The following is a 10728-nucleotide window of genomic DNA, read 5'->3' as shown; positions in this document are numbered from 1 at the left end:
GGGGAGGGGGCAAAAGAAAACTCCTTGTAGCAGCTGAGACCTGTCCTACTACTTGGGGAACACAGCACAAGCGCTTATGGACAAAACAAACATGCTAAATAAATATACATTTTTTTGTTTTAAAGCAGATTTTAAATTACATTGTAACAATTTATGAAACAATTTGCTTTTATGAAATTCAATAGCGGCATGGCTGTCTTGTAACGCAATAGACAGATGGTGGCGGGATACCCCGGCACTTAAATTCAACTCAAATGTAACAGTGAACAATCATTGTTTCACCTACAGTCTGTTGAGATGCCTCTCCAAATGCAGAGCCGAAGCGCAATCACACCATAAACGTTACGACACATTCCGTATTTTCTGTATTTTGCCGTAATCCAATGACATAAAAAAAGGTAATCCACAGCGATCAGTAGATCCACAAAAAGGGTCCCGGTGTATCCAGCAAGGCTTACGTGTGTCACATTCACCTACCAGCTCCAAACGTGAGTGAGGTCTCTCCACTTCGCCATTTAAACAAAGTGGAATAAAACACATACAAGTCTAAATTTACACAAAATGAGCCATCAGTTAGTAAGTTGACAACAAATGTATATACATGGCATTTAGGCAACCTTTATTGCATCGTTGGCACAACAAGATGTCCAGACTAGTGCAACAGTAATTTTGTTTTTTTTGCGTCCTGCATATGCGTCGACAATGTCCAAATGGACAATGGATGCAAAAACTCGATAGTGTCCACGTAGCGTAAATGTCATCATCAGAGGGACGTCCGTGTCATGTCCGCACAGCCACTCCGCTGCAGGTGGTATCGTAGTGATCTACTGCACATGTGTGGAATGCATGCTTCTCTAAAGTGGATGGTACAAACAGCTATGCGTTCATGGTCTCCGCAAACTTTGTAGTTTTTTCTGACATACTAAACATTGGCCCCAAAACCACAATTTCACTGGGTCTTGTGTCTGCTGGTGCTGATTCCTCCAGGCACAAATGTATGGGAATGTGTATGTGTATTTTAGTGAGAGAGTCTCTGGGATAGAACAAGGGGGATTTCCAGACCTTTAGGCCAATGAGCATCACCCCCCTGACTATGTGATGGTGTCTAGGAATGTGTAACACAAACTGTTGAACAGAAAGGGACATGGATAAATACAGAGAGCAGGCTTCTGGGTAATGTAGGCTCTAAAACTCTGGCAAAGCAAAAGAACATGTTGGACAACAGAGTAATCCTTACTACGTTGAGTGGATGCTCTCTCTTATTGTGTTTTACACACATAAACACACACACACACACACACACACACACACACACACACACACACACACACATACAGCACACATTCTGTATGCCTGAAGTAGAGGGGAGGATCTTTGTCTATGTATGCCAGCATGCCAGTGTGATCCTCAGACAGTCGTCTGTGCATATTAAGAGGAACACATCGCCCCCAGTCACGACGCAGCGCTACCAGTGTTCGTCAGTGTGTGAGAGAGGTAGAGATAGGGAAGGGGGGTGTTTGTTTGTGTCAAGAATATGAATGTTTGTCTAAATCATATGCTAAATCTTTGTCTGTGTATTTGTGTGTGGAGAAGAGCAGGGTCGGGGTGCTGACTCACTGCCCAGGTCGTGATACAGCGTGATACTGCAGTCTTATTCATTACACAGCTTTTTACTGGAATGAAAGAGCAACCTTTTGTAGTAAAAATATTATATTTAGTTGTGTTTTGACTTTCTAGAAGGCCCTGTACTTTCTAACTCTACTACCAAATGATGCACATTGTTTTGTGTTGAATTGAGCGACACAAAAGATAGCGACACTAAAAGACTGAATGAGTGTAAGCTTAGAAAAAAAATTAAATAGGATATGAAGAGAAAAGACAAAAATAAGACAAAAATAACATTATTAAAGCGGGATGTTCATGTTCTTCTTAGATGCGTCTCAGGCTTTTAATTAAAGCAATGATAAAACACTTTCATAAAACCAGTGTCAAAAAAAGTAAAAACTGCTGAGTCCTTGTGTATTGTTTGCCTATTAAACCATGCAGGTTAGATGGGTAGTAATATATCTGACTCTTTTTATGTTAGTAATGGGGTAAGTCAGGGTAATATACCGTATATTCTCCATTCTTTTTTGTGTATGCTGGCAAATGCTTGTTAAAATAGGTTTTGTTTTTGGTAATCTCATATGCTTCCAAAATTATGCAATTTTGTTGCTTGAAATAGAGAGTAATTTATAGATTGAATTAGTTGTAAAGATTATTGTATGTTCCCAGTCCTACTATGCAGAGTTTTTTCTTAAAGTATGCAGTCAGTTCAAATATCGTGGTCATTATGCTATAGACAAATTTATGCACCACAGAGATTTATATCAACATTGTCGTAAATTTCATTCTCAGGGCAACATACTTGTACATAAATTTGACATGGGCTCTACCGATGGTGAAGGGCTGGCTGTTCAGGATTTACGGTTTGACCAAGATACAGCCCAGGCATGGTTTAGGTGTAAAGAGCTGAATGCAGAGACTTAAGTTTGCACATCATGCAAACACCACCATTGAAAAGAGATTTTATAGTGATAGGAAGCGATAAGAAATCCTGTGTGTAAATGTATGTGGGTAGATTTGATAAACAAAATATTAGTTAGTGATCCCTACCAATGGCTCACAGTTGTGTGGGGGGTTATTTTACCATAACTTGACCAGCATGGGTAATTGATAGTGATGATGGTTGTTTTTCAATGTTTGTAAATGTATTTTCGATTGATTGATTGATTGATTGATTGATTGATTGAAAGAAAGTGTTTCCCCATTCATAGCACAAAGTATTTCTCCGCATATTTTATGCCACTAACCATTAGAATAATTGGTCAAATGTAACACACTGTGGACTCACTGACTAACACATGTCAGTGGATGCTGATCACTGGCTATGGTATGTGCATTGTCTTCAATAAGCCAGCAGCATCAGGATTATGTAAGACTGTCATTAGTAAACATTACATAGAATGGAAAGAATGAAGGCTTTCCCTACAATCAATCAGTTTACCTTTTAAGATACAAAGTGTTTCACATGTAAACAATTGATGAGACAATAAATCAAAGATTATACAAAAACAAATAAGCGTAAAAGAGCAGCCACAAGCCAATCATCATCTTGCAAAAAAGAGAGACAAACCTCAAGTACATCTGTTCAAATGACCAAGCCTTTCAGTACTCACTTGGTCACTACCATGGCGATGATTTCCTTCCTCCTTTCCTAAAGTCAGAGTGGGGAGTGCATTTGGCTGCATCATTTCTTTATCTTTGGAAATTATGAACAGTGGATACAAACATGTACCAGAATCTGTCACAGATTATGGAATAAAGGTAACAGACTTGTAAAAAAACATCCAATCTTTGGAATGGATGTTGTTCTGTTCGTAATGAATAAGACTGATAAATATTAAAAAAGATACTTTGACTGGCAGATGCTAGAAAATCTGATGAATAGGTGTTCGCTACAGGTGTAGCCTTAGGCGGACATTGTCTTGTGTTAAATATTGTGTTTGGGGGTGAAAATCCAATGTTGCTCTCAGAAATGACAAGGCTGTAATATTCCAACTTTTTGAAATCTGGATGTGAAGTGTACTCCACTTAATTTCTGCCCAGGCCATGAGTTACTACTGTCAGCCCATGTGAGGCCACAGAGGTCACAGTAAGCCACTGTAGTCGAGGATACTGTTACCTCCACCAGCGTCAGCAGTCAGCACAACAGATGGCCAGGAGGGAGGAGAGGTTGAGAAACCGGGAAGGACAGAGACAGGGAGAACACCATCATATTTTCTTAGACATTTTCTATTCTCCAGAGGTGTTTCTCTGCTAAGCTACTAATCGGAAGAGGTACATCTATTTCAAAGTTGAGCGAGTCTGGTTACTGCTGTGTTTTGAAATAATCTAAGATCAATGATTCTTTGTCTCCCAGGAGGGTTTAAGCAATTGCATACAAGATGAAGTCAAGAGAATGTTGCACATATTCTTCCTTACACAATTTAAAAGTTTTGAAATAAAATATTACTAAATGTATTATATTACTATAATATGCAGTGTAATTCATTGATATAGTAAATGCAAGCATACATATTGTATTTAATTTTTGGCCCTTTATAGAACATAAAGGTTTAAAAATGTTTGAGTTCTAAAACCCCTTTGCGCAGGACTATAATCAAATGTGAATCTGCCATGCATCATACTCTGTAATCTACTACAAATTCAGCTAGAAATAACGTACCATTTTTCATCAAACACAGTCAATTAAAAAAATTCAGGGGGCCGAAGGTGCTGTTGCATCATTCACACTGACATGATTTTGTATTGGACATAATGCATAAGAAATAAAATTGCTTTGCCTATTGACAAAAATGTGCTGCATGTCTTGTTGTGGCTCTGTATCTTGTCCTTATATCTTTACATTGTTTGTTTTCAAATCACATCCATAATATGCAGAATTCTGATCAGGGCTTTTCACTTAGGAGACAGTCAGGATGTGGCTACATTAGGAAAATCCATTAATATGTCCCAACTTGTCACTTAATGCATTTTGGCATGGTCGTATGATAGACATCAAGCTGAAATGCGAAGCAACACAACAGCCCTCTTTTACACTCTTTTCTCTGTACTCCCCATCCATGGCAACTGTATGGGCTATACTGTATATGTTAGACTGCTGCGGGGTTCATTGGGTGCAGTGCAGTGAGGCAGCCATCTTTGCTCAGTGAGTTCAGTGAGTTCAATGTTGCTGGAGGCTGGCTGGCTGGTTGGATCAGGTGGCAGTGCCAGATCCCTGATATCAATCACCAGCCGACACTGCCGCTACCGCCGCCACCACTGTCTGCTGTGTCGCCCTTCTACTCTCCTCTCCTCCTCCTCCTCCTCCTCCTCCTCCTCCTCCTCCTCTTCTGTCCTACCTCTGCTGTAGAGCCTGTCAAAACAACTCACCCCTTTTTATAGCAATTTACAATCCTGTTTCCCTCTCTGTCTATCCATGCATCTGCCTGTACTCCTCTTTCTATCCCCCCTGTTTCTCAAACTAACATGTATATACAGGGCAATAGCAGACAGGCAGACAGTACAGGCTTTGTTATGAATGGCATCCTCTTGCACATCCGGAGGAAGTATACGCTCCAGTGTGGCTTTACAAACTGTCTCCATTGTCCTAAGAATGACTCACTCTACACTGCAGAGAATGGCAGTCAGCCAGACAATCAGACAGACTGACAGCACAGCGCAAACAGACAGTCTGCAGAGCCTACAGACAAACAGCACTGGAAAGACAGGCAGATAGACAGATTGTTTGTGACAGATACAGTCAGAACAAAGGCAGACAACTTGCCAATACAGAAGAGACCTGCAATGTGCAGGTACAGATAGTGTCACCTTTGTATTCAATTGGAATATGACAGTATTTTCATGCAAAGTTATTGAGTAGAACATTTCTATAATAAAACTTGATTTCCAAATTCCAAATGAAAGCTGCACCAGGCAAGAATGATGAATACACTAACTGACTAATTTACAATACCAAATTTAGGTAGCAACAGAGAACAATGTCCCCTTCTGGTGTGTTGTGCTGTATGCTTATTGGAAGCATATCTGGTCCATGCACTGAAGGATGTAATTAATAAAAACTTAAGAGCACAGTACAAAACTTAAAAGCAATAAAAAAGTCTAGTCTAAAGATGATGTTTTCTATTCCTGTTTCTTAAAATTACTTTTGACACAAATTCAAAGAAGGGTTGTAAAGAAATATAAAAATACATTTTTGCCACCAAACTGTAACATAATGTTGTGATAACCTTTTCTCCACATTGCCTTGCACATGACCAGTTATACATTGCCAATGTGGTAGCTGCTCGCTGTTTTTGCTATTTTTCTTTCAACTTTCCTTAAAGGTCCCATGACATGAAAATGTCATTAATAACATTAATATGAGTTCCCCCAGCCTGCCTATGGTCCCCCAGTAGCTAGAAATGGTGATAAGTGTAAACCGAGCCCTGGGTATCCTGCTCTGCCTTTGAGGAAATGAAAGCTCAGATGGGCCGATCTGGAATCTTGCTCCTTATGAGGTAATCAGGGTTATGGTTACCTCCCCTTTCTCTGCTTTGCCCGCTCAGAGAATTTGGCCCACCCATGAGAGAGAGAGAGACACCGTGGCTTTCAAACGAGCAAAGTAGCCCCCCCTCCCTCTCCTCCTCAATAGCTACAGACTCGTAAATGGCACATACTAAGGAAAGCTCATTTGGGACTTGCTCTAGTGGCTGCAATTCTGCACCAAGGCTGAATTTTGGGAAAGAGACTTTGGATATGGTATTAACGTCTGTATGAAAGCATCCAAAGAGCACCATCACATGGGACTTTTAAACTTATAGATAGATAAGTGTGAAGCTGTATTACTTTGCACAGTCAGTCAGTCAATAAGATCAGCGGTAAGTGCTACAGTAGGACACATCCCTGTAAAGGCCAGAGAAACCGAGAGATGGATTAATGGATGGATGAGTGAATGAACTAATGTAGAGTATGCCAGTCGTGGATAAATTAATGAATGAATGGATCAATGCACGAAGTGCTGATCACTGCAGAGGAAAAACTGGGATAGAGGGAGAGTCAACGAGCGAAGGAGAGTTTAAGTGATGGGGTTAGTTTGTAGCTCAGGAACATCGAATTGCTGACCTGATACATTTGATCACAGTGTGGATGGATACATGCACATACATGCACATTCATTATTGTTACCAATTATTAAATTATATCCATTATCACCTCACTGTACTGTACAACACATTGTCAAAATCCAGAATTCTTTTCAAATATTTTCTTTAATTGAAACATACTTGCATGCTGTTAATGTACTAATATACTATAAATCACCATTTAAACTAAGCTTATTGGACTCTTTGACTGCAAAAATGACAAAAGATTTACTATGGATTATTATCTTATTTTCCCCAGTGTAGCCCACTTGTTGCTCATATATTGTTGCACATGTTAACACATTCATTTCAATTTCTGAATATGAAATCATAATCAAATGTTGTTACAACAAGGTTGTTTGAGGGCAGAGCTTCTTTTAATTCCTATGAATCGTGGGTTTCTTGCCTTGCTCAATTTTCTCTTCAACTGGTTTTTATCCATAACTATTCCACAGCCAACTGTTATGGGTTTTCTATTGTATTTCATGGCAATTCACTAGCTGCAGCAGCTCTGAAATCAGATTCTATGTTTAAGTGTACTAACAGAGATTAGACCTAAGGACCAGTGTGTAGTCTAACATCTTGAGCTATTGTGGGCTGTTTGGAGTAGGCTTTGGTGTGATTAGAAGAGGCAGGTTAGAGTGGGGGTTGGTTTGGCTGATTTAGGCCAACAGATTAGTACCTAGTGGCTAACAGCTAGTGTAAGTGTGGCTCGCAGCAGGACCCCAGAGGGTGACCATTTGGTCTCTTGTTGCCACTTAATTTTTTTCTTTGGCCATCCAAATCTATAAAATATTGATCCATAGCTTTTCCTATTTATTATTATTATTATTGTTATTATTATTATTATTATTATTATTATTTTTATTTTAAAACACAACAGACAACAGTATATTTCAAGGCAATGCTATTAAGGATCTACAGAGCTCTTGTCACGACTCATAGGCCTCAAGACCTACTATGTCCCTTTGGTTGCTGGGACCTGGGGATTGGCTAATAAGGACTGATGATTGACACTTGGATGGACTGATTGCTCACTCCTCATGATTGCTTGGTTTGTTTGGACTTTGGGTTGAGTTACTGTTGTGTTCTAACATTTCTACACCTACACACATCCATACAGTACACCCATTACTGATAAACTGATAGTACATTTACCTTTTGTTTATTTCAATAAATTTGATTTCATTGAGCAAACGTGTGTTCTCCACATTTTGTACATCTGGTTGCCTAGGGCAACTGGACAGCCATTGTTGGCCTGAAACATCAGTTACATCCTTGAAATATCTTCACTCTGCTACTGAAGCACAAAGCAATGTGCTACTTTATTAGTAAAACAGAGCATCTGTTCCAGAGAGCAACCTCACTTACAGAAGCTTATGGGGAGACCATGAGGGCAGCAGCTGTTTGAGGTTACTGCAGGCACTTCTGAAATTATTACCCAGTCAGATTTTTTTTCAATAAGAGCCACTTACTCAAGTTTACAGTTGGCCCAGTCTTACCTTGCTCAACTGATAAGCAAAAGTAAGCCGAGATTTGGGAGTCCATTAGCCCTTTTAGTCAGATGGTTTGTATCTGAAACAAAGATGCTAAGAAAAACTGTACCAACACTGCTGTGGTCTAAATTTCAAGGAGAAATATATTTAAATGAACAGTATGTCATTTAGTATGTCATACCCAACTAATATATATGGGTCTTTAGGAAACAATGTCAGAGTTGATGAGTGTAGTTGAATGAATGTTGGCTAACAGTTAACATGTCGGCTAACATATAGTGTGATTGCAGCTGTGATATGACTTTCACAACTGCAAAGCAATGCTGTATGCTGTATACCGGTTTTAATTTTTTTTTTTACATATACCGCTACACCAGTTTGGAAGTGTTTTGGTTTAGTCAAAAAATGTGACAAAATGTAACCATTGTTTTTAAAATGGCTGCCTATTTGAGTTGGATTCAGTGAAATAAGCAATATTAAAGTTGTTGGCATATCTATTTATTTGTGCAGTTTGCACAATGAAAATTGTTTACATTTTGCAACAATTCCATGCATTTTGTTCCCTTCATATATTGTATATTGTGTGGGGCCAAACACACCCTACATATAAACTAATCAAAGTTTTCAGTATACGTGATGACATTAAAATTATTTTATATTCTATGTAATCCTGACAGTAGAAGAAGCCACTATAAACCTACTGTATATAAAGGCCTGTTAATGCAAAACAAAAAAAAGACTTTGATATACAGTGAAACTGTCAAAATCTTAGAAAATACTGTGAGATAAATTTTTGGTCATACCGCCCAGCCCACCAACCGTAAAGCTTGCAGGTGTAATTTCTTGTTTGTGAGGATAATGGTAATTAATATACCAAGGTAAACTGCACTGCTATGGCACCCAAATGGGATGTAAAGATACAGTGAAAGCTTGTTTTCTGTGACAACCTGTTGAAACATCTGGTCATTTTGATTATGTGGGTAAATGTATAGGGATGCTTTGGCTGGTTTGTTTTGAGTTTGCTCCCGTTATGCCTGACTTAATAGTTGAGCTGCATGCTGATGTCACAGCGGCCAGGTTAAGGGGACAGTCTGTCTATTTATATCTTCCCACCTGTAATCTGTCTCTAACAGGATTAACTAAGCCACTGGCTTCAGCCTGCTGTGCCACACAGACATACTGAAAATGTGAAACATGAATATATGCATGCATTCACAAAGATGTTCTGTGACAGCAGTGTGTACAGAACGGTCAATATTAGGAAATTCTAGGACAAATATACAGTGTCTGTTTTAAAACGACCAGAAAATGTGAAACTATGTAACCATGTTTCATGCTTTTTTCTATTTGTGTACATGTTTGTTTGCTTGCATGCATGTCTTTGTGGCCGAGACAGTTCAACACAAATGCAAAAGCCACAACACAAATGCAAGAGCTAAAACTTGAATGCAAAATACACAACAGAAGTTTTTTTTTATAACCACAACGGAAGTGTCTACGGAGCCCCGTGTCTAAAACCTATGCGCACAGTTCATAAACTATGCCCTCAGATTTGTAAACTGTGCCCACAGAGTTTTAAATTGTGCGAAAGGATCTCAACCTTTTGGATTCCATTATTTTCTACACAGCAGTGAATGAGGACCATTCTGCTAACCTAGCTCCCCAGGGATTTAAACTTTTATTGTTATAACTTTGACAATATAACTGGTGACAACACATTGCTAGTTGTAATTGGTTTTGTCCAAACATTTCAAATTGTAATTGGATGGCTTATTGTAGTTTGGAAGATAAAGTTAAGCTATTGTCTAAAGAAACAACAACAGAGTGTGATCAAGCTACATTATGGATGCAATACATTGTATATAGAATGAGAACCTTTTAGTATAGGCTACTATGGATCTATTATTTATAATATAATCAATGCTCTTAATGCTCCTTTTTCTCAGCTTGCACCGGGTTCCGTAGACACTCACTACCGTTTGGCTAAAATAATAAAAAATTCCGTTGTAGCTTTAGCTTTCATGTTGCTGTTCTTGCATTCATGTTCTGTCTTTTGTGTTTGTGTTGTGGCTGTCTCATTCGTGTTGTTTTTTTTGTTTTTTTGTAGCGTCTGCATTTGTGTAGCGTTTGCATTTGTGTTGAACTGTCTCAGCTACCGTATGTCTCAGTTAGTTTGCCTGATTTAAAACAAAGAGGAAAAAGAGACCAAACAGTGACAGAATCTTTTTATCCTCCCTCAGCCTCCTCCATCTCTGGTTGCCAATCTCCAGTCATTAATTAGCTGCCCATGACAAAATTCCCAGTTCCCAATCTGACACTAGCGTAGAGCAGCGGACGGCAGTGGTAATCATGTCAGCGAGGCTTGGCTCAAAGTTCTGAGGGGGCTAAATCTTCCCCATATGGTCCACTAGCTGGTGCCTGCACCTCAGCAAACTCTCATTAAACTAGTCCTTAATATACCACGGTAAAAAGGGACACACACACACACACACACACACACACACACA

At 39.1% G+C, this 10728-nt stretch overlaps 1 protein-coding gene and 1 long non-coding RNA gene across 2 annotated transcripts in view; both read left to right on the top strand.

Moving 5' to 3' along the window:
* akt3a (v-akt murine thymoma viral oncogene homolog 3a) overlaps positions 1-10728 on the top strand; it is a 59182-nt gene that overhangs the window by 5679 nt on the left and 42775 nt on the right. The window lies entirely within an intron of this gene.
* The window catches only part of LOC116705116 (uncharacterized), a 16220-nt gene continuing 6063 nt past the window's right edge, over positions 572-10728 (top strand). Inside the window, exons 1-2 of the long non-coding RNA XR_004335851.1 lie at positions 572-704; positions 9151-9153. This is a non-coding gene — a long non-coding RNA (uncharacterized LOC116705116). The remainder of the gene's footprint in view (positions 705-9150; positions 9154-10728) is intronic.

This window comes from Etheostoma spectabile, chromosome 17, assembly GCF_008692095.1.
Source record: "Etheostoma spectabile isolate EspeVRDwgs_2016 chromosome 17, UIUC_Espe_1.0, whole genome shotgun sequence".
In the NCBI taxonomy this organism is placed as follows: Eukaryota; Metazoa; Chordata; class Actinopteri; order Perciformes; family Percidae; genus Etheostoma; species Etheostoma spectabile.
The sequence above is the reverse complement of the archived record's forward strand: the minus strand, read 5'-3'. Positions and strand labels throughout refer to the sequence as shown.